The sequence below is a fragment of the Siniperca chuatsi genome, linkage group LG4, assembly GCF_020085105.1.
Source record: "Siniperca chuatsi isolate FFG_IHB_CAS linkage group LG4, ASM2008510v1, whole genome shotgun sequence".
Lineage (NCBI taxonomy): Eukaryota > Metazoa > Chordata > Actinopteri > Centrarchiformes > Sinipercidae > Siniperca > Siniperca chuatsi.
Genome location: NC_058045.1, coordinates 6,199,347 through 6,226,710, shown reverse-complemented (window position 1 = coordinate 6,226,710; position 27,364 = coordinate 6,199,347). Strand labels below are relative to the sequence as shown.

Below are 27,364 nucleotides of genomic sequence, written 5' to 3'. Positions count from 1 at the left end.
GTCATGTCAGGGTTTTTCAGAGTTATTTCCAAAAATGTCTCAACCATTCAACAGACAATGATAAAAATGTTTGGTTATGTTTGATACAGGATAGTAGACAGGAGACACTGATGAGAACCAACCAAAGATTTACTAGAATTTGGTAGTCGATGAGTGGTCCGTTGTTTGGGTAGTTGGTGTTAAGTTCTGGCTTTCACCAGAAGAGAGAAAGCACAACTGCAATATATAATATATGTAAACTTCGTCACTGGTATCACGATGCTTTGGAAACCATTTAACACCAGTGCAGTCGTTCAACTGCAAATGGATTCAAAGTCTGAAACATTTAAATTGACAATTACTCGATGTGAGAATAAATCAAAGAACAGAAATAAATGCCAAAGACAAACTGTTTCATCATTTTATTTTTTATTAATGTTTGAAGCAGAAAAAACAAGACACATCCTATAGTGAACAGACTTTACCTGCTGGTTCGCTCTGCTTCTATGATGGGCTGTCACAGCTTATGCTCCCGTTGTCTGCATCGTGAAGTATTGCTGCCCTTCAGGGAAGGCAGTAGGTTGTATAGTTATCTCCTGATTGGGCAAAATCACTACCCTGAAACCACACAACCTACTACCTCACCCCGTTCGAACATCAGAAAGGTCCTACAGGTTGGCAAGCTTTGATGCAACTTGTACTAAAGAACATTTTGGTTGAGTGACATATAAACACTATACATTTTCTAATAGTAAATAAATACATTCCTATACATTTCCACATTTTGAACACTAACCCACTTCATATATAAATCAACTTACAATAATGATAGACAAAGACAGGCATCGAGTTTTAATTTCTAAAACACTAACAGTACAAGCAGTCAGAACTAAGCAGTTTGAGGATAAGAGACACGGAGTCCTGTGATGGTCACATAAGAGACAAAACTGTTTAAAATACATAAAAAAGAGCTAAGGATAGAGGATGACAATTAGATGAGAGCGCGGTTTGTGTAAAGGTTTACACACTATACATTGTCTGATGAGATATGAAGAAAATATTTTTGTTGTTGTTTGTTTGGTACAAAGAGAACCAGCAAAACATAACAACACTTATGATTAAAAACATTTTTATTAACCACAAAGTCTTAAAGTGCAACCATGAAAATCATGAGATGGAAAACTACCTAAAGCAACTTCAATCCTAAATGACCTACCTCTAACAAATATTGCAAATGAGTTATGTTCTTAGCAGTCTGTGAGTAAACATGCACATTCCAGTGTTGATCCAGATCCAAAAGTTCCAACAATGGCATCTGATGACATTACAGCCACTTCAGGAAAGACAGTAAGTTGTATAGTTATCTGACAGGAAGGGTATGACCCTAAAACTATACAACCTACTACCTCACCCCAAAGGACAGTCTTTAAAACAAAGTCGTTTCAGGTCACCATTCATGCAGGTAATCCGCTTTGACACACCTCAATGAATGCAAAACAGCTGTTATGACTCACAGAAACACAAATACACATGCCACTCTCCTCTGGGACACCTCACCGGTGTGTCCGGAGTCTATGTGTTCAGAACACAATGTGACGACTGGGTCATCTGGTTCATGGCTCGAGCTGAGGGGGAATTCAAATGATCCAACAAAGTGCATATATCCCAAACAAATCGCAAAGCCAAGATATTTCCATATTCAAATGTGATCAGTCCAGTCCAGACAGTACTTAAAGGGTACTGTGACATCCATTAAAAGGATTTTACGGAAAGCAGTTTAAACCCCAAACATTTAAAGTGCAATGTTCCGTTGATTAAATATTGTCCATTTCAAAATACCCAGACCATATTTTGGTCTGCTTTGAATAGGCTTATGATCAATGCTGAAAGATGGTGGCAAATGAGGCTGTTTTCATTCTACAGCATTGGTTGTCAAAAGAGGTCAAGTAATAATTGGAACGATAGAAAATATATTTAAATAAAAACATATTTCCATTCCATTCCATTTTCCCCCATTATCTCTAATCTTTGTTTTTTTTATTGTGAAATCCTTGAATGTTTTACATCTTCAGACCTCTAAAATGTATTCCAATTAAACAATTATGTGAACGAAAAAATCCCTCTTTGGTTGAACTGCTTGCAACTCACATGCAGCCTGTGACATGGGGTTGGGAGTAGAAATTGCTTTGCTTTAAAGCTGGGGTAGGTGACGTAGAAACTAGCAAGAGACAAATAGATTTTGATCGTATCCAACTGAACAAATCCCACCCCTGTCTGATTGGCTTATTACAGGCCTACGACGGCCACAGATACCAGATTGTTTTTCTTCCCCTCCCCTGGAGCATATGATTTATTGATTGCTGTCGCGAAGTAAAGAGAAATTGAACAAAAAATGCTTCTAAAATACATGACCTACCCTAACTTTAAAGGGTACCCAAGCCAAAAAGAGTGGGAACCACTACTCTAAAGCTGAGCATTACTGTTCACAACATACAATAATTTGTAAAAAAAGAAACATTGTATAACAAAATATGCTGTTTCCACTTTGTTTACCCCTTTTTCTCAGTACTATTTTTGTGCTTCAGAGAGGAGAGTGTTAACATTAGTGACCAGTGTTGACAGTGGGTGAGCTCAAGCTAGCTCATATCCTGGCCCACATGTGAGTAGCAGAGAGCTGCAGCTGCTGCCGATGTTAATGTTTCTCACCTGCTCGGTAACACGCAGCGAAGGGGGGGTCAGGAGGGGGGGGCACTGGCCTATCGCCTCCTCCTTCCATCACAGTTTCAGCAGCATGTCAGGTAGCCTTCGTCTGAAAATCCCCGAGAGGGAAAATCTGTTAGTTCTGCAACAAAGGATATGGAGAAATACTTCAACACAATGACTTTTAGATTTGACTTCTGTGAGATCAATCACAAACACCCCAGTGGCTGATAGTCTTTACAAGAGTGTTTTTGTCTGGGTTTGCTTGCAATTCGTGTACGTGGATATGTGTATTTACAGAATGCTAGTATGAAATTCTGCACGGATCATACTTGTGTGTTCTGTGAGAAAACCACACTATCCTGCATGTTTAACTGTCACACAATCTGCTGAAACAAAGTCATATCAGGGTAATCTTTGTCAGCACGTACCTCTTCGGTAATATTATTCTGTTTGTGAAGTCACAAATGTACAGCACAGCACAGCACAATACAGAACGGTATGTCTTGAGCTGAGAGGCCCCATTGTGTCTGCTCAGTGGTGAGTCTGAGGCTCTTTGCATTATTCAACACTGTCGTACTTACACCATAGCACTAGATGAGTGGATTGTAAGTATGCGCAAGCACACACCCTAACAGGGTAACAGACACACACAAGGAGCACACAGACACTTTGCAGACAGAGAAAAGCTGACAGAAGGAAAGATACAATATGGCAACCTACAGTATGCACACACAAAGTAATGACAGGAAGAAATGAACAAACAGCACCACACAGAGAGGATACTGTACATGGACTTTCAGATTTCATTTAAAGCTAATTATGTTCAATAAAAAAATCAAGAAACAAATTTACTTTTTACATTTTGAAATTGGAAAAGGCTGGAAGCATTAGATTCCTGTTTTGCAGAATACCTTAACTTCAAATGAAGTTGCACATCAGAGAACTTTTTCGTCATATTCAAACCATGCAAAGTTGAAGCTTTAGTATATCTTGATTTTAAGTGCTTAAACAGTAACTACATATGGAAAACTATCTGCTCTGCGTGGAGCATATCGCCATTCACATCACAGTCCATTCTCATTGTGCAGCTCTGCAAAACGCTCAGCGATGTGGGTTCCAGACTTCATAAGGTAAGGTCAAGGCACACTGTCCTCCCAGTCTGCTGACTGGACATACTTCAATCTAATATAGTAGATGGCTCTGGGGTCCTGACCAACAGAGTGCATGTTCAGGAAAGCTATTGCTTTCAAGTGAAGCCAGTTGCTATCATCCAGTGACAGGGAAATATTCACACTCGCACCCACACACACGTACTGCAGAGGACCAATATGCAACGCAAGCACACACACACACACACACACACACACACACACACACACACACACACACACACACACAGAGACATGTACCTTTGCGCACACTTGTTTAGAGCTCTTTACACAGTTATGCAATACAATCTATAAACAACTCATTTACTAAGAGCTCGTCCACCTGAAAATTCAGCCTTCTTAAAATTGTGCAAACTCAGCAAGCACTCTTTCACTTGAAAGCACAGCGTCTGTAACTGATACACTGCTTCAGCCTTGCACCTCCATTAGCTGTTTAGAAGGGCTGGGGTGCAAAGTCCTGCTTTCTACACCTCATCGTCTCATAATGTCACACAAACGTATACTCACACACACTGTGGGGCAGGCACACATGAACGCATAAACAAATACATGCATGCACACAAAGACACAGTTTCAAATACACGCGCATGTGCACACACATTCACGCACAAACATGGAAAAATACCCCTCAGAGGGAAAAGGCAAAACGTGGTATTCATTTACCTCATCACATTTTCACACAGTGTTCACAGCAAAGGCACACACTGCTTAAAAAGCCACTCTAATTCAATCACACTTCAGTCTAAGTGCTACAGTGCCTATCAATCAATAGTAAAGCTGAGTTTCACTGCAGTGATAGTAAGATGGAGTGGAGTGCTGTAACCTTGTAACCTGATCTTTGGGGTTCTGGTGGTCTGTGGTCACTCAGTGCGGCGGGTAATTCGGAAAATGAAGCTGGACATTTACACAATATGCATTCCCAATCTCCATTATTTTCTGTAAATTTCTACTCATCCATCACACTATGATCAAAAACATTACGAATAAATCTTTTGTTTAGTGTATGCAGTCCCACAAGTCCAGGTTCTAGATTCTTGACCTGTGTTTTAGGGCTGTGGGCTTAAACACATTTAACATTTTCTTAATTTAATTTATTTTACCAGGATGGATCAGAATATTGAAACTCTTGTGAAAGAGTCCTGGCCAAAGTGGCACCACAGTTAAATTTTGCAAATGAAGTCATCATGCACATCCACTGATCTTCTAGGCAAGTGCAGGAGCCATAAATAGGGCCTTGTATCAAACCACAATACCTTTTAGGTAGACAGAAATAGTACTGCAAAATTTCAAGTGCAGAAAGTTTGCAATAAATGCTTACTTGGATTCATAGTCTTGCTCATTTGTTCTATAATCAAACATTTACTGAATGGTTATTCAGTTATTCAATGGTTATTGGTACCAAAACCCAGGTTTTATACTGGCACGAATATGGAAAAAAATTCAAATGATATCCAATGTAGAAAGTCTGCTCACTGTAGCTCACTCTACATCTTTAAGAACTTGGTGAGTTTGAAGAAATGGCACGCTTCTTCAAACGCTTCCTCAGATTTACCCTTCTCCTCAGCGTAGCCTTTGTTAATGCCTTTTGGCACCACATTATATGAGTGCTTATGGTTGAATTGCAAGTACGTCTATGCACAGTATATGTGCTCATTAGTCTTTGTGTTTATACATGTGTGGCTTCTGTTATATCAGGGATGTGGTCAGGAATACCTAGATGCTTGTGTGCATGTATTTCTCTCTTGTCTGTATACATCTACATGTATGCCCTGCTACAAGTGAAGTGATGTCTGGGCGCAGACAGGAGGAATCCAGATAGACACGGTGGAGCATTTAAAAAGGGAAGCATGGCTTCTGTGCCCCCACAGCCCCCTCTGGGTAGCACAGCAGGCACGACCCATCTATTTATACCAAGGCCAGGGGGGAGGCAGCAGGAGGAGGGGGAGGACAGGAGCGGGGGGAAAAGGAGAGGCTGCATGGGCAGGTCCTGTTACACATGCCAGGGGGGATGGCTGGGGCAAGCCACAGGGGGATTCTGCTCAAAGTCAGACAGGCTGACCTCCCCGTCACCTCTGCATGAGGCAGATATTGAGCTTGCAAACCTTGTGTGAGCGTGTGTGAGGAGAGTGAAGGAAGAGGGAGTTTATGTGTATATATGAAGGTGTTTGAATGCACTGTACAGTATGTGCCTATGGGTCCGTGCATGTGGAGCTACAGGTACTGTATACATTAGTATATGCGTACTGTATGCGCTTGTGTTTGTGTGTGGTGTTTGTGTGTGTGGATCAACATATGTATACATGCGTGATGGAGTGTGTATGTACTCACGCCTCTGTGCATAAAATGTGTGTCTGCTTGCCCCCTCCATCCCCCAGCAGAGCCATAAACATGCCAGGTGAAGAGGCCTGGATTAGGTAGAGTTAGCTGATCCCAGTGTGGGCCCCCGGCCCCATCTTTAGAGGTATAAAATGACCCCAATCATTGTAATGACAAGGCACGCAGCAGGGGTCACCCAGACCACTCAGCCCAACCTTGCCAGCTGCTTCTCATCTCTCACACACAGTATACAGTCACATGTACATGTGTGCATGAGAAACATACACACACTTGCATGCACGTGTGTGCACACATACACGGTAAGGCTGCAGGATGCACAGCAGGACGCGGGGCTATAGAAAGGTCTGAACGGAAACTACTTGTTTATAAAGGGTTGGCAGGTATCTATTATAATTGCATATCAGGACACCTTAAACATGATGCCTTTCAACAGTTTCAATCATTGTGCTCATTAGTGCTCATGGTAGTTAAGCCTACATTAGGCTGTAAAGACAAAAAACACTGATGCTTTATACTACATTAATAGCTTAACGCTTAAACTGATGTTTAAACCCAAGGACACTTACCACATGAATCATAAGAAGTTTAAAAATGGATTTACTTTTCTTCTTCTTTGATAAATGGTATACGTGCAAAATTGCACTCAGAGGCATTCTTAGCCTTCACCTTATCCATTATTTTCTTATATCAGGAGATCTTTGCCCATGCTTGAATGACTTTTCATGCTATAACCACAGGCAAAAAAGCAAATCTGTGTCTTGATCAAATTTATATAGTGGAACCAGCATACAGCCCACAGCTGCCGCTCCAACTTTAGAGTTATAAGGGTAACAGCTTTGTACAAGGTTGTGATCATATGGATATTTCTCAGTAATCAAATTCAATGACACATACGCACTAAAACTACCTAAATCGTAGTCATGCACCAAAAAACTTCGAGCCGGAACACAAATTTCAGTGTCCATGAAGTCCATTAGAAGATGAAAATTTCATCTTGAGTGGATTGTGATATTTTTCCCACAATGCACTATGTCAATATAAATCTCATACAAATACAACAAATATTGTCTATTTTTTGCTCATATGCGGATTCACAGGCTCAGTCTTTGTGTCGCCATGCTAATGGCTGCTGATGACCTGTAGGGCCCCTGTCTATTAGGAGAAGTCTATAGTCCTGACACGTCTGCATGCCCAGCTCTGCTCTGGCCTGCCTGCAGGGCCCCTTTCAGCTTGGGCAGTGCCCCATCGAGCTGCATCTGTCGCCAGCTATATTTAGAGGGTGGGACAAATACCTTTCTCCCTGGATATGAACTTCAGCTGACAGACAGAGGGCCAGAGTAGGCAGACAGGGATCTGTACAGTTTGTAACCTTGAAGAGCTTGTTACCCCCAGGCTACAGCTGGCTGTAGTCAGACTCACTACAGTGGTTAGCAGTTACAGCTGAAAGCTACAGCACAGTGAACCACAGTTAGCATTGAATATTTTGCACCTAGAGTCTAAATCAGTTACATCATACAGCAGAGATACACACTGATACAGTAAGCGGGCTTTTACAGCATCACTTCAAGCCACTAACAGATATATAACAAAGATACACACTGGTGCTGTTTTTCTGTGTATGCTGTTGATATGTTTTGCCCCAGGTTCTGGGTTCTACTAAGCTGAGTGACAGTAAGCAAGAAAATTAGCAACTCTCTGTAAAGATAATAAATTGTTTTCAACATTTAGAGGCTAATTCCATAAACTGCGAATGTGGTAGGTATTGGAAGAAAATCACTGTGCAACAGAGAGTAAAGTAAGTAAAAGTAAATTTGGCTACATCAGTTATATTGAGTAAATTCATTTTTATGGAACGGTCAAATGACGAAAAACACAAATGACTAAAACAATTCCTGAAACGTCAGTCCTCTTTCCACTAATCTTCCACGATCACTCAACACAGTGTGCTAAAAGTTTAGCAATGGACTGATCAAGAGAAAAGCAGCAGCAGACACCTACTGAAAGCTCGATATAGTATCTGCGGTCTCGGGATCAGACGAGAGGAGGATTTTAATAACATCTGCACATGTAATCAAATGCCAGGCACATAGAGAATTCCAGAGCCGCAGGCAGCTAGCTACTGTAGCTAGAGGTTGTAGGGTGGGGCCTGGGGTTACTAAGTGTATATGATACAGGCACAGTTGGGGTTGAAGCTACAGCTAACAGTGTGCTGTGGTTAGGGTGGAGACAGGTACATGAGCAGAGGTTAAAGCTTTAGCCAGGCTCTAGAGTACCATAGGCGGACAGGTTGTGTTACTATAGGGGCCAGGCTGCTGGGTACTCTGGGTGGTGTGGAGGAGAGAGGGAGGACTGATGGAGGGTGAAGGGTGGGAGGGGGGTCATGCAGCTGTGAGCCTTGCCAGCACATTTGCCCCAGTGGAAAAGAACCGTTTATGGCGTCCACCCAAGGTCAGCCCTTTGAGAAGAAGAGCTGGGAAGGGTCCAGGGGGGAAGCAGCTTGTTTGTATGCCGTCAGTCGGCAACAATTAAAAACCTCTCTCCATCAGAAAAAGACATTTTAAGTATTCTATCATTGTACATTGGAGCACTCTTTGCAGCTCTTTTCACCAATTCCTTCCACTTATCTCTGTTTATTTTAATTTGCTCCTTAACCCAGCATAAAGTTGCACCCACATTTTCTCCCCCACTTCATTCTGTCCCTCTCATCCTGCTACCTGACTACTTTGGCAGCGATACACAAAATGGCGGCGGGGAGCTGAGAGCTGGAAGGCAGAGAGTGGAAGCCATTTTCTAACAGATTCAGGCCCCGGCACAGAGAGATTCAAGACTTCCTATGCCTAGTGGACAATTAAGATTACACCCTGAGTGTTTTCTGTGCATGTGCACTAAAGATTATGTTTCTTTCTATTTTTTTAATCTACTGGACTAACAAGCCATTGGGACCACTTGGCCTTTCAAATGGGATAAAGGCACAATATACAGCCATTATGATTTAATCTAATGCAGACTCGCATTATAATAAGTCTCAGAAAGAGAAGAAAATAGATGTAGACAGCAGTTACATGCCATGCATATAACAAATGAAACTTACGCAACATCTAATTACAGACTCCATCTCATTAAATGAAATGTAAGACAATACAACCCCATCACAATACATCATTAAATAACAACATATTAAATTTACAATACATTATGGTACTTACAATGCTGCTGCGATCGCCAGTCTGTCTGTCCGTGATTTCACTTGTTGGCCAAATTGTTTGTGCCTGTGGCTCAAGTCAAAACCCATCTTACTGCCTACAAGAGGGAGAGAAAGAAAAACAGAGTGAAAATTGTAGAGTCGAAGGGAGAGACAATTTACAGCCAGAGAACCAGAAAGGAAGAGAAAACAATAGAGAGAAGCACAAACAGAGAGAGTGACCAGTTGGAGAGCCAGCAGCAGCAGCAGCAGCAGTGGGCTGTAGGGGCTCCTCACTGTAGCCTGTTTACTAATAAGCTTGCCCCACGGTCCTGCCTGGCCAAGGAAACTCATTAGTGGAACATGTAACACACCGCACCCTCTCTGCTGGCCTGTACACCGGCCAACTCTCACTGCCGCATGCTCACCCAACACCAACACACAAGCTCCACCGTGGCCTCGGCCTTGCCCAGTAGCACCCACTCGCTGCATACATGCACACACTTTGGCATGCTGTATTACTGAAAGCCTACAGTGTCATGTGCGTAGGTGAAGTGGCGCATATGAGTGTACTTGTGAGCATAATAAGCGATTTTCTGCACATGCGGCACAGTATGTTCATGTTCACACATGAGGTCATGTACAGACTGCGCAGCGTTAATAAACGGGGCAGCTTTTGACATGCGCCTGTCTCAGCCTGTGCATACGTAGGCGTGTGATGCCAGGACCATCGTGTGGAGGTGAAATGGGACAAAGGAAAACAGAGGTAGTTAGTCATCATTAGTCAAATCTCAGATTGCAGAAAAATAAAGAGGACGATAGAGATAAATAGAGACGTATGGATCGTCCTCTAGCAGACCAAGGAGGACACTGCCAATTAAAGGCCTCCATTCAGTGCAGTGGCGGCGGCTGCTGAAGGGTGATAATTCTGTACAAGGACGCTAATTGCAGTGCGGGACATGGCCTTGCCGGGGAAGGGTCTTTTATATATTGTTTCTAACGTTTGTAATTACAGTGCAGTGCAGTGCCTTGGACTGCCGCCAGCACATGTTTATGGGCTCATGAGTAACCCAACTCCTCCAGCCCATGGAGGGAGATTCATGTCCGAGCTGTGCACTCACTGCACTCTGTGTGTGAGAGTGCGTGTGTTGTTTGTGTGTATATGCATGATGATGACTCATGATGCTTGGGCGAGTATGTGCAGAGGGGATAGTCTACAGTATGTATATACCACATGGATGGCTGCAAGTGTTATAAAACACAATATACAGTATATATACTGTATACATTTTTTAAACTGATTACAAAACATTTGTATATTTATTCAAGTTTTGAAGTGCTCTGTTAGATAGGGTGACTTGTTTAGCCTTTGATTTTGGTCACTCTACCATTACATAGCAGTGTAAACAATGAAACCTGAATATATAAACATTACTGGAGTCCTGAATTACGCAGTAGAAATCAGTACTACAGTTGTAGAAATTCCAGTCAAATCAGTAAAAGAAAATGTAGGCAATGCTATATCAAAGCACATAATATATTCAATACTAATTTTCTCTGTACCAAAATGAGTAACACAAAGACAGCTCAAGCCAGTGTATTTGATTTTATCACTAAATGTAGCCAACATAATTCAGCTCAGCGCTGATGAACAGTAAGAAAGTGATGAAGTGGAGGTGAGGTGAGGGAAGGGATTTACAGTATTTTGACAGTCAGAGTTGCAGGCGAGGCCTTTCAACACTTCCAACTCTACCTCCAAGTGGAACAATTTTGCTGATTCTGCAGTTTTTCTCCGACTAAATTGCCTTGGCGACAGCGGAGGCCAAAAGCTGAAGAAATATATGAGCGTTGGAAAAGAAAAGTTGAGTGGGCGCAGCTTAGCGTTATCTGGAATATCGCTTTGCCTGGCAGGTACATAAAACAAGTATCTATCCTGACGATGTGTGCTGAGAGACACGCACACGTGATGCTGTAGACCACAGACTAAAGAGTCTCTAAAACACATACTGAATACACTGAGTGGTCAGAGGCAAAGAAAACATTGAGTTTTATTTGAATGTTTCTAAATATTAATCTGGTTGGGTGAAAGAAATCTTTGCCTGTCAAACTTCTGACGAGTTCTCTTAAGAAAGTTGTTTAAAAGCTTAGCATTCAACAGCAAGAAAACTGTTCTTGGGTAAATAAACTCGAGAAAAAAAAGAAAAAAGAAAAAACACCTTGACCTCAGCCAAAGGGCCCATGATGTAAAGCAACTAGGTGAAATTTGCACAGGTCTCATTTCAGAACGTCTGGAGGAAAAGAGGGGGAGGTACAGGGGAGGAAAATCTACATCATCTGTCACCCCCCAAAAACTCTCCTCCAGTCCAATATTATGTCATTATGACTGTGCTCACCATCTCTGTGGAGTTGCTGTGGTTTTGTGGATAAATTACATGTGACACTCCCAGCTGACATCCTGATTAACACAGGGAGAATAAAATGGCCCCCAATCCTCAGTAGTCAGTGGGTAATGGCCTAATGGCTTCCATGTATGGCGAGAAAAGTGAGGAAAAGCAGGTTTAGAGACTTTGGTGTGTATGTGCAAAAGTGGGATATGTATGTGTGAGTGCATCAGAATACGTGTCTGTAATTATTTTGTTTATTGAGTGTTGAAATTTGCTTTTGCGCAATCATTTTGGCACTTGCATACACAACACCAACCCCAAAAATGTACAGTATGTGCGTGTATGCGTATCGAGATCTCGGCCTCTTTGTCCAGCCTCTCTCCTCTCTTTTCAGGCCTGGCCTACTTCCTACTGTACTGTAGTGTTGATCCTGTATGAGTGTGCCACAGCCTGTAGTGGCCACTGTAGATCCACTCATCTGCTCTCCCTCATTCAAAGTACCGGAGGGCAACAGGGAGCCAGGCCAGCTTCTACCATAGAGACCCGATCTGACTAGACTGTCCTTTACATCGAAGAGATTTGAACAGGATTTTCCACTGACTGACAACTGCCAAATAAAATGGCTAATGGCTTAAATGGCTGAAGCAGATGTTCCTATAACTGACACAATACTGTAAAATGTAAGCAATTGTCTCACAGGTTTTTGCAGAGTGCACTGTGACCTTTAGATGTGCTAGGCTGCCAAAGTGGGAAATTTAAATCCAGCTCCATTTCCACAAGCAGTGACCTGCCTGTGCTAACCTGCTGCATAGTGTTACTCTGCACCACTGCTTATAGGGTGTCAGTAAGAATACTGGATCTAAATCTAAGGTGGAACAGCAAAGTTGTGATATTGATACCCTATATAAACAGATTCTTAACCTGCATAATATCATGTCAGATTTTATTTTCTATGACCTTCATTTTATGAGTAAATGCAGTGAGTATCCACTTACTTTAAATTGAAAAATGCATAACTGGAAAAAGTGGCTGCTTCTGCTACAGCAGGAGAGTTCCACATTAACTGTCTGTTTAAATATTGTCCTGTTATCAGAAAAAGCACATTTCTTTGACATGACTTCAAAATAATAAATAATAAATAAATATGAAATGTATCAATTAAAAAAAAAAATTAAAATACCACATTGTTAAGAACAAATACATATTATATAATTATCCCCTGATTAAATATATAGAAAATAAAATGAAACATTAAAAATTTAAATTCAAATTCATGTACAGGACTAGATACATGCATTTTTAGCACAGGCAGCCTAGGCAGTACTGTATGTCAATCAAATCCCTAAGCCTGACAGTCCTCCAGAGAGCTCAGACATATAATATAACTTCCATTATGCTGGGCTTCTCAGTTTTATTGTACTTAAAACAGCACACTGAGCTTTTATTGTACTTAAAACAGCACACTGAGCTTTTATTGTACTTAAAACAGCACACTGAGCCCGTTTTAGCACAAGAAATAAAAGAGGCTTCATTATTATGGCAGAAAAATATATTTACAGTGAGTGCTCACTTGGACACCATTCACCACTCCAATCTGGATTTCATATTAGCCAGGAGGAAATTGGATGGAATTCACAACATCACAACAAGCTCATAAATGAAACAAAATCACATAATCTTAAAAACCAATTTATCCACTTAACAAATGAAGCAGTGTATTGGTGGCTTATTGCTGTGCTGTACTGGTGAATGACTAATTTTCACTGTGTTGCACTAGTAGGAATACACTGAGCACTGGCACATGAATCTAAACCACACAGTCAACACTTCAAAAGTATCTGGCAGAAATATCTGGAGACATAAGTAGTCTATACAGTGCTGCTACACTACACATGAGCATTAAAATCTACAACAGGAAACATCTTATTCAAGATCAAAATCATCTTTTATCTCTATTTAGATTACACAAATAAACAATAACATTACACCCCTGAATTATATTGTTCTCATCTGTTAATTCTGTGTGTTAATGTTGTGTAAATAAGAGTTTTAACATTAGGAATGCTTAACTCAGACATGTATGCCTCAGGCTGGCAGTTTGTGAGAAGAGGTTGCTCAATTTTCTTATCTACATGAATATTCTTTTATGCTTCTAACATTATTGAGAATAACACATAATGCAATTTTGGAGCAGTTGCGATAATACAAAATTAAATAATTCATGTAAAGATGCCTGGGTATACTTTTTTCTACACTAGTCTAAGGGCATCACTTGATTAGTACTGTGAAAAACTAAATGCTGAGCATTGTAGCTTGAAATAAACAAATAAATACATTAAAAACATGACGACCATTCAAAAGTCAAAGAACAATAAAGAGACCCTAGATTTGTAGTTTTCCTATCAAAAAATGAAAAAAACCAATAACCTCAATATTATAAAAAGTCCACAACGATTTACAAGTGATCTAGCAAACAAGTGGAAGACACACACATAAGCACACACATGCATGCATGCATGCATTCTCTCTCTCTCTCTCTCTCTCTCTCTCTCTCTCTCTCACACTCTCTCTCTCTCACACTCACTCACACTCACACTCACACACACACAGCAAAATATGCTGATGCCGTTTATTTGTGAACCATTATTGCATTCTCTACACTAAAAGCAATGCTGTAAAAATATATATATATATATATATATATATATCTTATCACAGTTTTTTTATTATGTCTATATTGTAGACATATGCTTATAGAAAAAAGTATTCTCTGCAAGTATTCTCTTTTTGGAACTTTATGACAGAACTTTTAAAATTCTTGAAAAATGTATTATTTAAAGAAAAAATAAGCGAGTACATTATTTTGCAACATTTAGTCTGTTTCTCTCTACATACTATATTTTTAATGTTAATGCTTGGGAAATGTAAAACTCAAACATCAAATACAAATTAAACAAAGCATATAAAAGAAAACCATAAATGAAAAATAATTCAAGTTTTTAAAAAAAGCCTGAATTACATATAATAATAATTACTTTAAATTATTGTGAACACTGTAGGACAATAATTCTACACAACGTATTATTTATTTCCACAGTTCCAGTTTTTGGCATTTTTCAGTTCATACCTATAAGCAGCAAAAAGTGCTTTCAGTTGGAATTTTTTGCAGCTTCACTATAACATATAGTACTTAACAGTAACTAAAAAACACTGATTCCAAATACAATTTCATTAAAAATCCAGAATTTCTCATTCAAGGTCAAGGCCACAGTCAAGTTCAAGTTTGGGAACTTGTTCTAGCTGGCCTGCAGTTTCCTTTAGCTCTGCTTTTACAGTATATTCATGAAACACTGGTAACCGTGTATATAAAATCAACAAAAAAAAAATCCATTGAAAATTGATGAAATATATTGACTGATAAAATCTATTAAAAAGGCATTTTCGGCTGCTCTAAAGGTTTAATAGAATTAACACTTTAATACACACCATTTCATCAAACCTAAGAACACAAACAGAAAGGACAAAAACAGACAAGTATATACAAATATGTTCACTATTGTTTAAGTATTAATATCTGACATCCTGCACAAAAAAATTATTGACTTATACATACGAATATACGTTTGATCGCGCGCGCGTGTGTGTGTGTGTGTGTGTGTGTGTCCCATTACTGGCTTTGCTGTATTAACTGTGTAGCTGCAGTAAAGGTGAAGTTTGCTTCAGTGCACAGAATGCCTCATTGTGGGCTGTACCAAGGTGTTGGGTGTTTGATTGGTCAGGTATATTTTTACAGAGAGAGAAAACACTGCAAACCCTCACCACCCTGCCATCTGCCTCTCAACATGCAACCTTCTCTTGGACCCCTGCCATCCACTGCCAAAAACGCCTTAGGTGTGGAGTAGTGTGTTACTCTGCGAGCCAAAACCATGTGTCCACTGCTAGTTAAGCAGAGCTTATATTCATATGAAGGAACATAATCGCCTATGTTTGGAAAAGCTGAACCTGAATCTTGAATCACCTTAACTAGCTTTGTGTAATATCCAGCTGGCTTTGCCCTTCGAAAATGTGCCCTTTTATATAAACCCTGATAAGCAGCTGAACATCCGAGCAGACATTAGAACACCAAAGCACAAAATAGACCAAAAATCGAAGATTATCAAGAATCAACTGCTAATATGTCAGGTTTAAAAAACGATATTCGAAAACACTACATGTATTTGGTTCCCCTTACAGGCAATACTACAAATGAAACGTAAGACCTGGGGCTTGTAAACTGCCATATAAACGTCTGATTCACTAATGCAACCTGAATTTGCCATTAATTTGATAAAGTTAACTACCAAGTACCCGACAAAGAGCCAAATGAGCCAAAGTTAACTAAAGTTTTATCCAAAGTAAATTATCTAAAGTCAAATTCATCATTTCACAATAGTTTTTGTGGAACTGCTTTAAGACTGCTTAAACAGGTTTATTGCTCATTCAGGTTTGTTCTTTCTTCAAATGAAAACAAGGGAATGTTTTCACATGCGCCAATATAATTACAAACGCACTTTGTATACATTTGCCACAAAATGTTACTATGCAAAATATAAAGCCTGTGAAATCCCGTGTTCAAAGAAGTAAGGTATTGATCCACAAAAGAAATTTGGAAATTTATGTGATCAACATTAAAATTAGGTACATGTAGGCAAATACCTTGAAAATGGCAATGTGGTGGAGTGTTTTATATTTATTCTCTATTCTCTCTTCTTCAATTAAATAAAAGCTTGGCAAATATTACCCGTAAAACTTCAAATTCAAAGAAATGCAGTGTATTTTCATCGAAATTTCACTAGCAAGTCAAGTTTTTGAGAACATGAAACACATCAAAACGATGAGTACACCACGTACTTCTCTTCATACACTAAGCCCGGACCACATCACTCATATGAAATACCTCCACAACCGTGGCCTTCCACTCAGCCTCTGATTACCTGGAAGTAGGATTATCCTGGCAGCAATCAAAGTGCTAATAATAACTTTTGGTTTTGCATTACTAAATTACAACTAGGTTTTGTGGAGGGCTGGGAAAAGTTATAGAAAAGCATTTTCAAAGTTAAATGAATAGCTCTTATATGTGCTATTGTGTTAATTCCTAAACTACATGAGCATGTAGGGTTATGTATCCAGACGTATAAATGCGCACTCAAGTAAAAAGAAACTTTGCGTAAGAACCTCAAGAGCATCAAATGCTTATTTGTACAGTGCCTATTAAACATGGAAAGCATAAGGTGTAAACGCATGGATAAACCCATCGAAACCATGCAAGCGTACACATTAAAACAGATATTACTCACCGATTTTTCAAAGCAAAGATGGTGAATGTCTGGTCAGGATGCGGAATTCGGCAGCTCTTCCTGCATCTCTGTCAAGAAGAGGAGACAGCCATGAGCTCCCGTTTGGTGGTTCTTGCAAGACCCAGTGATTTCCCTCAGACTATCCCCTTCACAGCCATTCCTCAACCCCAGCTCCAGCCTGAGCCCCAGCCTCAGTCTCAGCTCCAGGCTCACTCCCTCTTCCAGCTACAGTCTGAGCCCCAAGCTCAGGGCTGCACGGCTCGCTTGCCACTGGCTGGGTCCAGGTCTGGTGAGGCCTGAAACAATAGGAGGCCATGAGACTGTCTGCAAGGCTCCAGCTAAGCCCCTCTGCTAGTTAACAAGTCTTTGAATGTTAGCAAACAGACAAACACCATGTCTGATGCATGCAAATAGCACAACCAGTCCAGTCACAGCCTTGGCTGGGCACATGAATAATTCAGCAGTCTATATGCTGCTCTCCCACATTACTCCCTCCCGCTTCCCGAATGAAATGCCTTCACTAGAATAAGTGTGCAAAGTATTCAAACCTCTGCTTTACCAACGGCCTTAGTCGCAAAAATCAGTTTTAATACTTCATATAAACATGCAATAATAGCACAAAGTGGCCATGTAGAGACACAACATGCAGGGCTACTTCTGACATTCTGCCACAACAATTTGAAATTTCGCAATTACTAAATTTTTTTCTCTTATTGCCTTTTAATGTCTTTTGTTTGCAGTTGGCACCTGTCCCAGAAAGGGCTCCGGCTCAGCACACCACTCATTCTCCTGTTAGGAGAGCGAGTCGGTGTGAAAGAGAGAGAACAAGGGAGAGCGAGACACAGAGACAGAGAGAGAGAGAGGACATGGGAAGGAAATAGAAGGGGAGACAGAGAGTAGAGACGAAGGAGGTGCAGTGCTTCACGCCAGTCGCTGGCGCTGATGAAGGACATGTCTTTAAAAACACAGATGTGTACCACGCTCAGATACTGGTCTGCTTGTCATCCGTAGTGGTCATCCAAACCACGAGTCCACCACAAGCAGGTTACCCGTCACAAATGGCGCCTCGGCACTCCAGGTGGAACAAGGCCCATCACATGGCGATCCCCACCTTGACAAATTTCCATCCAGAAAGAGAGAAACTAAATAAATACTATTGGAAACCCATCAGCAGAGAAAAAATAGGAAGACCCAGTATATTTTTAGAAAACAAAATACAGAAGAACGGAAGAAACAGCACCAAAATCCAAAGTGATGCAAAAATCAATGCGCCAAAAGTGTGAAAAGGCCCCTAAAAGCAACTTGTTGCCAGGTTTTGCAGAGCTGCTGTGCAGCTAGTTGGAGGCAGAGGGTTAAAATCCACCTAGTAGTGAGTGAAAAAAAAGCTCCGTCTATTGAAGGGCGGGCTGTGGGGAGGCCCTGACTGTAGAAATAGCAGCAGACTTTTTTCTTTTTTTCCCCTTGCAGAGCTTAAGTCTCCCCCTTGCGTGTGGCTGAAGCAGAAAGAGGGGAGCAAGCGAAACAGAGAGAGAAAAAGAAGAGAGAGAGAGAGAGAGAGAGAGAGAGAGAGAGAGGAAGAGAGGAGGAGACAGCGAGCGAACAGTGAAGGGGAGAAATGCTCCGCTGATGATGAAATAGGAGGTGCGACGGAGCGCGCGAACCAGTCACTTTTTCATCACATGTCCAACACGGCAAGGAACTGTATTTGCACTGGAGACGGGGGAGGAGGAGGGAGGAAGGGAGGGAGCATAAGATGGGTGGGAGACGGAGACACAGAAGGAAAGAGAGAGAGGGATAGTGGGAGGGTGGAAAGCCCTAAATGTGGGAGGGGTGGAGGAGGAAGAATGACACAGAAATCCACTCCAGTAGTGCGCAGACGCAGTCCACACACTTACACGCCATACTGGGATACACTATACAGCACCTCAGCTACTAGGCCTATATCAACTAGTGAAAAGAAAAGCGAGGAAAAAGAGAACACGCAGTCACTCAGAATGGATTGCCCTGCTGAAGGATCCTTGAAATATGCAACACTTTTGAAAGCTGGTTGAATTATTAACCTTATCTCTTACTTTAGTGGGGCTGTTGCCGCTGCAACAGTCTTGGGAGCACACTCTGAAAGGAGCACACACTCAGAGTGCATTAACTCTTTAGCATGCCACAGTGACTAGAGTGAATGCACAGAATAGACCAGATGCACACACACACACACACACACACACACACACACACACACACACACACACACACGCACGCACACACACAGGAAAAAGATAAGCTTCCACAGTGTTTATTTCAGTAACATGTGGCAAAGAACGCACGGCTAGGACCCTCCTCTGTCACAAAGCGAGCTAAACGCTGCAGCTGAACCCTTGCAGCTATTTTGGCACCAAGTCAAAAGGCTGATAAGCATTTTTGGGTGAGATTTCGCTGCTTTTCCTCGAGGAAAAACAGCTGCCACTTGCCCGGTAAAGCGCATTCAACAGTTCAGAGAAAAATTTGAGAACCCCCCCCCCCCAGAGATGCTGATTCGTCCTGTTGAAAATAGAGGAGGGATAAAAAAGAAAATAAGATGGTCTAAACAATTTGTCCTAACCAAATCCATGCACTGATTTACATCAAGGGTAAGCAAGCCTAGAGAGTTAACCAGAGGGAGAGACCTAAACAGCATGGCTGTTTCCACCATCTTAGATTGTATTGATTATTCTTTGCTGTAACGTCTGTCTCTCTCACACACGCTAGCTCTCTTTCTCTCCCTTTCTGTCCCTCCCTCCCTCTTTCTGCCTCTGTTCTGCCACCTTCCCTACTCGGCGATCACCATTTGGCTTTTTCCATTTGTGGCAGATTACTGTAACGCTATTGTACAACAACTTCCTGCCTCTTTTGGCTCTGGTTCTAAAAACTGCAAAGGCAGAGCTTGTGGCTTCAACTTTTTCCTCTCAGCCTTGAACTACAGGAGCTCTATAAAGAAAGAAAAGGAGGAAGGAGATATGTAAAGTGTGTCTGTTACTGAGGAACTATTTTGATTGCATTTCTGCTTTATAAACTGCTGAGAATTAAAGAGGGCAAGAGGGGACTACATGCCTAGCAGAGACAATGAAAGAAAAAAAGGTGGGGGTTAAACTTTTCTTATTTTTACTCTGAAAACTTTGTTGGTTTTGGAAGGCACTGCATTATTAGTGGGGTTGAAGCTCACGCAGATTTGTCAAACATGGCTGCTACTGCTTCAGGCTGCACAGTTTGTGAGGGCTGCTTTCATAGCACGGCCACCACCCCGCTCCTCGCCGGCTCTCTTCCTCACTACAGCAGCACAGAGACTGGATTCTCCACCAAAACTATTCTCCCCTCCGCGTTTTTCTTTGCTCCACAGGTTTCAATAAAAACTCAGGTGGCCAAACACAGAGGAAAATGGCAGCATTTTTTACACAATTTATTTGTTCTCCTTCCCTAAATGAGGTACGAGCTTGGTTCAGGCATCTACATTGGCATGAGCTATAGAATCCTGTTAGAAGGAGTGCAGCTGTACGTCATATCTCGCCATGCATTTTAACCAATTGAGAAATCCATGACTTCATTATGGCTTCAATGTATAAAGCTGTAATGTGTATATGTTTAGAGACCTTATTTGGGAATAACTTGGATCATAAAACATAATAAGTCAGAGGTCCAAGCATTAAGCACAGCTGTTTTAGTGAGGCACTTTGTGTATTTATGCTTGGTGTGCATACTGCACTTTGCATGGCATAAAGTTCATTTGAGGATACAGTTTTGGTTTTGGGTCGCCTGCCAGCTCTTACCACTGTGCTCTCAATATTGTTCCTCTGTTGCGTTTCCCAATAATTGATCCTGTTTTAATTTTACAGTCATAATTTATAATGTTTTATCAACTAATACAGACTTTTTAAAGTGATTAAACGGTTTCAGATGAAATGCATTGTTATAGGTGCAAACCTTTGCAATTTTTTACTTCTTACTACTAATATTTTTTTCAGGTTAAACTATCAAATCAGATGAATGTTTTTAGAATCTTAACAATGACACAAAATTGTAACTGTTGTTTGATTTACATTATTAGAGGAAATAAGTAAGAGAAAAGCAACAGCTTTTCATCTGGAGTACATGGCTGCAACATCTGCGTGATACAGAGTCTATCAGGCCAATTGATAACACAATGTGAAAGAAAATGGCGGACAGCGCCATGTTATGGACTCTGCCCGACATCATTTGACTATAACTTTTGGAAACAAATAAACTTGCTCTCTGAACTGCAAATCGTTTGGTTGATTTTGTAAAAAGCATCAGAGGACTACTGAAATTTGTAATATTAAAATTTCTAAGTTTTGTATCTTATAAAAAGCCCACAAAATGCATATTAAGTTTTATATTTTAATATTCTACAGTGGAATAAATATGTTTAAAAATGGTTAAAAGATATACATTGAATAGCAATATATATGTTGTGCATACCTATCCAACTTCTGTAAAATAATAATTAGATTGCAGTCACGAGAACACACTAAGCACATATTTAAGTGTCAGTCATGGACAAACACAGTATTACAGAAAGTTCAGATAAGGGGACACATTATATAGACACTGGTTTTGTATAGCTTTCTTTCTACAGCTACGGGAAACAGTGAGGAGAGCTGGAGGAATATGAAATTTCAGTGGGCAGGGGATCTGCAAAGACAAACAATATTTGCACTTAGTCATTTGCAAACATCCAGGAGGCATTAGGAGGTTGGGGGGCTGAGAGATGGGGTGGTTCTGTGCTTGGTCAGCAACCACCACTACATCAACATACTAGACATGATATGTAGCACATAAAAACACATATATATTCTAATAGACTTATTCAGGGGGTTAAAAGCTAACCACAAAAAGTATCCCTACACTAAGAGGGATGGCTTTATACTCTCCAGGAGCAGGAGCAGAGTCTATGAGGTGGTCTTGCTTAAGCCCCGCACGTGTCTAAACAACTTCTCTATTACACCCGAGACCTTTGAGGGCACTCCCCATCGAGTGGGGAACAAAGGCCATGACCCCTAGGTCAAAAGCGTTACACGGTAGGCCAAGCGGGCCCATTGAATGCTCCACTGCTGTTTGCTTTAAGAAGGTAAAGATTACTAACACATTAACTAACGCTGATTAGGAGGTTATCCCTCATGGGACTGAGGTCCCAGGGCAGCACATCAAGTCTTATTAACACAACCTGGCCTTTGACCCCAACAGTAACCTCAGGCAGCTGACTGTGACCACCACTTGCTCTTTGTGTGACACACACACACACACACACACACACACACACACACACACACACACACACACAGACATGAAATGAAGAGTATCATAGCAAGGTGGAGCACAGCTTGAAAAAAGTAACTGTTATCTGGACAAACATGAACAAATATTACAATATTATTGAAGGATGTTTGACCTGCATTAGCAGGCTGTTGCATCTGTGTATCTGAAAAAAGCAGAAGTATAACTTCCAAATTAAACATGATCAATGATTCAAATAAATTGTTTTCAAAGCCTCTGACTTTAAAGCACGTGCTCTACCGAAGTTCATAAAATGGGAGCATGTGCAATGAAGTTCTCATCACAAAATGGTGGACACAAGACATGCGCAGTATTGATGTTCCAGATGATCATATGATGAAAGGCAAGGAAGGGACAATTTCTTCACAAACTCTTTCTGCCATGCTATTCAAACATTACTTTTGCATCAGCAGAGAGGTAAAAGTAAAACGTCATGCTGAGCTTACTTAACCCATACGTGTCCAGAAAGAGCAAACCAGCACCATATAATGAGACATAATTCACGCTCACCATCTTTGAAATTACTGCTTGTGATCAGATCATTTGTAATTGTCGCTCCTAAAATTAAACGCCATGGGATATCAATTTATTTAATCAGGATTGGTGAATTTTTCCTGGAATGTTTCCCGAAACGTCAAGTTCATGTTTGTGCAAGGAATGTAATGTTTTTCCAAAAGTTGTCTTCACATGTAAAGCTTTTAGCTATTACAACTGAGCACTTATTTGAAAATAAACAATGTAATAGTTGAATGCATTCTGGACATTTGGAAAAAAAACAACTATGCATTACAAAATTAATAAATTTAGTTTATTTTATAAAATATATATTCGTTTTGAATTTGGTTAAAAAGTCGGTTAAGACAACAAACTGCTGTCTGCTTGCTTTGTCAGTAAGTGCTGCCCTCTTATATAATTCAAAAAACAAAACAGATCAAATCCATTGCTAAATAGTAATTTTTTATTATGAGTATATAATGGAAAAAAATTAATGCAGGAATTTGAAATATTTTAGTTTAATTAATAACTATAAAATGCATAGGTGTTTTTTCTTTATGTTAGCTTTATTGTAAGGTGTAAGAGGGAATTTATTATTAAAAAGACAAAAGCGTCAAGGATACTGATTTTGTTTTGGCAAATATTTAATAATTTCAGTTGCATGGGTTTAATGTATAATACCCATCAAAGTTTTACTTATTTAATTTTCTTTCTGCAAAAAATTCATAATTACACAGTGGAACATATACAACATATACACATGTACTCTCCCAAAATTTGTTTTGTCTAATAAAGCTATATTTTTCTATTCCCTGGGCAGAGATGCACATTGGAATTTAATAAGAATTATGGAAAATTGTGTTTCACAAAAAGGGTGGTCATATTGACTTTCAACAGTTTGCGGTTATATGAATACTAAAGGAAAAAGATTTCAGTCACAGCAAACTATATAAGCACATGTTCAATTCTGAAAGATAAACTTCTGAGTAAATGACATGTTTGCATCTGTAATATAACCATAGCATTCTGATTTGGATTTAAATTAATACAGTTTGTTATGATGATTATAAATCTAATAATTGAATTCAATACTTTTTTTCACTCAAGGAATATATCTGATCACTTGGTGGCACATTTTAAAACATGGCACATTTCAAAATCACTTCGTTGCTTGTAAATGCATGACTTATTGCAGTTGTTTAGTTTTAATTTATTGGAATTTAGCTCAATCGACTTCACCTAAAATGTTTTACAAATTGTCCTGCTATACTCTTCTAATCTCAAAGCGCAGAGCAGAGTATTGATTTTTACATGTGCCAGTTAGGTTTTGCTCTATTGCCTACTGCCTTCATATTTAAAAAATAAAAAGATATAAAATCTGAAGAAATCTTAAGTCACAGTATGAGCTGTGTTTTAAATAATTTTAAAAGACAAATTATACAGAAACTACATTTGTATAAAGGTCATGCACACCGGATCAATTCATCTTAACAAGAAAATAGACATTTTTTAAGCAGGAATGAACTCACCTTGCTGTTTCTCACAGGATTCTGAAGGGAGAAGAGGAGGAAAAGAGACACCGAGAGAAAAAGAGCAAGGGAGAGTTTCTCCTGGGAACAAGCTGGAAATCATGGACCTATTCGATATCAGACCTCAGAGTGGACAACCTATCCAAAGAGGGACGCGCCCTAACTGTAACTAACAACTACTTCTGGCAGCCCTTCAACAGCCAAACATATTGTCCTGGATCAGGGCAGCTTTCGTATGGCAGCATCGAACTAGGGCAGCTTAGGCATGAAATCTACATCAAACTACAGTATCAATAATGGTATAAAAATGTTGATAACAATGTATTAAAGTAAATGAATGTGTTTTATGAGTGTATGAGTTTTATGAGTTATAGATTGAGCTATAAACTAATACTACATTGAGCTAGCTGAGACAAAAAGGGAGATCAGTGCAGATCTTTTATTTTATTTTATTAAATATTATCATGTATTACATAAATGTATACACATACTTGTCCTGCGATATTACAAGACCAAAATTAAACCCTGATACAATATGGTATAATGATTTAACCTGAAAAGTCAAAGTCTGAAGATCTAAAACTATATTATAGTAGAAGTAAGCACAAAGATGTTGTACATTAATATATGACATGAAGTTAATTATAATGTAGAATCATTGGATGTTAAAAAGATATTAAAATTTCCTTCATGCTAATAGAAGAACTCTTAAATAGAGTTACTATTTATGAACTGTAATACCTATGTTATCCCATGGTCATTGGCAGAGATATTTCAATGTAGTATAAATCTTGTATAAATTTCACATAGATAAAGGTTATTAAGTGGTCTTACCTAAACTGCACTGTAAAAATACTGATCTAAGGCATTATCAGGACAAATGATTCTCCTTTTCCACTTGACTAGCCTGCACCAGGCTTCTACATACCTGAACTCTCCCTTTGCAGTTTTCCCCTGAGGGCTGTTAATACCTACATTAAAAAGCCTTGGCCATTTTGTTTTATTCTCCCTCAACACTAAACTAGGGCTGCACAAGCCTGGCATTTTAGGGGCCATGTCACAGCGCCGGTGTCTGCGCCGCAGGGCTGTAAGGAGTCCATCACACTCAGTGGTTCACTGCCTCAACAAACACTTTATGCATGCTGTTTTGTTATCTTACACATTCTCTCTAGCATCCTTGCTCTACTGAGAGCAGCAAAACATGCACCTAATATGCTTATTCCATTTCATTAACATGTTCTCCTCCTGGTGCCTTCTCCAACACAGACCTAATGAGTCTTCAACCCCTGGATCTCTTCACAGCACTTTTTCTCTTCTGATTACCACAGCAAAGTTAGCTCAGTCACAAAATAGATAGATAGATAGACAGATACTCATCCAATTCGGAATTCAGCAGTGCCATTTAATGAGCTTGATAACCGTTTCTAACTTTCTGCACAGTAAGAAAAAAATCTGTGGCTTCCTTTAAAAGGGGACACAGTACTGATATTGATTTGAAAGTGACAAGGATAAAAACACTGATTAGGTAAATTCCACTTGGGCTGACAGACTGTAACTGATTTGAATAATGTTATCAGCAGAAGGATGTTTATCATTGTAGGAAAAAGCAGTGCTTCATATGAGCTGTGTAAACAGAGGGTTTAATACTCTGTGGGCTGTTTCTGAAAATTTTGTCACAAATGTTCAATTCCAGTAAAATATTATTTGTAAGATGAGCAAATGACACGCTTCAAATTTGGTGCCAACACTATATATGTCTAAAACTGTACATTGCACAGCTATTTTTTTATTTTATTACATTTATTACTTCTACCCTGTCTTTTGCTTTGTGAGGTTGTCCAAATTTTAGAGTATGTAGACATTGAAAGTAATGGCCAACTGAGGACATATTGTAAATAGACATTACTGTAAATATGACCCTTTACAGTACAGTACGTGAGGTTGTTACCTGCTTTTTGGCATAACAACTGGCTAGTGTCTTTAAGTGGACAAAGTAGTTCGTATAGATACCGTGATTTGTTCTGGTACTCTGTATTATGTTTGTGCCCATCAGACGGGCAAGTAGAGACACTGAAGAGCTTGGTTATCTGAGGACATGCACATTCTACAAAGGGGTTGTTTCTCTAAATCTGAATCCTTTTTTGCCCCAGTCAAGCATTTTTGTTGACAACTGGTTGGTCTGTGTGCTTCATACTGAGGTTTTTCTCTATTCAGTACAGTTCCTACAGGGTATACTAGATATATTACTACTACTACTACTACTGATTACAGAAAATGAATATGCAGTTTAAATTATCTAAATATTTTTAATTGTCTGTTCTTTTTCTTATGTAAATGTGCAATAACTTTTTGCCTGGAAATGTTTTAGGTAACCTGTTTTTCATATAAAGCCATTTGAGTTGCATTTCATGTGAAGTGTGTGATAAAAAATAATGTTTATTATTATCATTATCATAATCATTATTTCTCATCTTATTATAACCTAATACACTGGTGGGTACAAGCAACCTTGTTCCTAATGATTATGGCTACAGACACATAAAAGAGCTTACAGAGTAAACACTACAGTTTATTGGTGCTAAATTATTACTTTCTGCGAGTCCCTGTGTGTAAATTACATGCACTATGTATGCTAAACTGGGCTGACTAGATGGTGTGTAGTAATTCTCGGTTCTGCCCATCATCATCATCATCATCAGGCTACAGGTGTGGACAGCACGCGGGAAACTGTGATATGACAGCCCCTGACCTCTCACACCAGCTTAGAGAGGGCCCTGCAGAGGACATGGCGGTGGAGGGAGAAGCCAATCTTATCCCTCCGTTCCGCCACAGGCCTGTGTGCAGCGACAGCAAGATGAGCTAGAGGGCTTTCCAAAATCCACACTCGTTTGGCTGTGAGCAAGGCATCAGGGCCATGTGTATTTCAAAG

At 39.9% G+C, this 27,364-nt stretch overlaps 2 long non-coding RNA genes across 3 annotated transcripts; one reads left to right on the top strand and one right to left on the bottom strand.

Moving 5' to 3' along the window:
- Nucleotides 1-386: 386 nt before the first annotated feature.
- On the bottom strand, nucleotides 387-19,279 carry LOC122875161. 2 transcript variants are annotated; one of them, XR_006377762.1, is made up of 3 exons: nucleotides 17,090-19,279; nucleotides 9,395-9,488; nucleotides 387-2,821 (listed from the first exon to the last, which is right to left on the bottom strand). It is a non-coding gene; the product is annotated as an uncharacterized LOC122875161 (long non-coding RNA). The 2 variants fall into 2 exon arrangements; XR_006377763.1 differs by having other exon boundaries at nucleotides 387-2,788.
- Nucleotides 19,280-19,706: 427 nt separating this feature from the next.
- On the top strand, nucleotides 19,707-26,880 carry LOC122875160. The gene is made up of 2 exons (XR_006377761.1): nucleotides 19,707-20,200; nucleotides 24,453-26,880. It is a non-coding gene; the product is annotated as an uncharacterized LOC122875160 (long non-coding RNA).
- The last annotated feature ends 484 nt before the right edge of the window (nucleotides 26,881-27,364 follow it).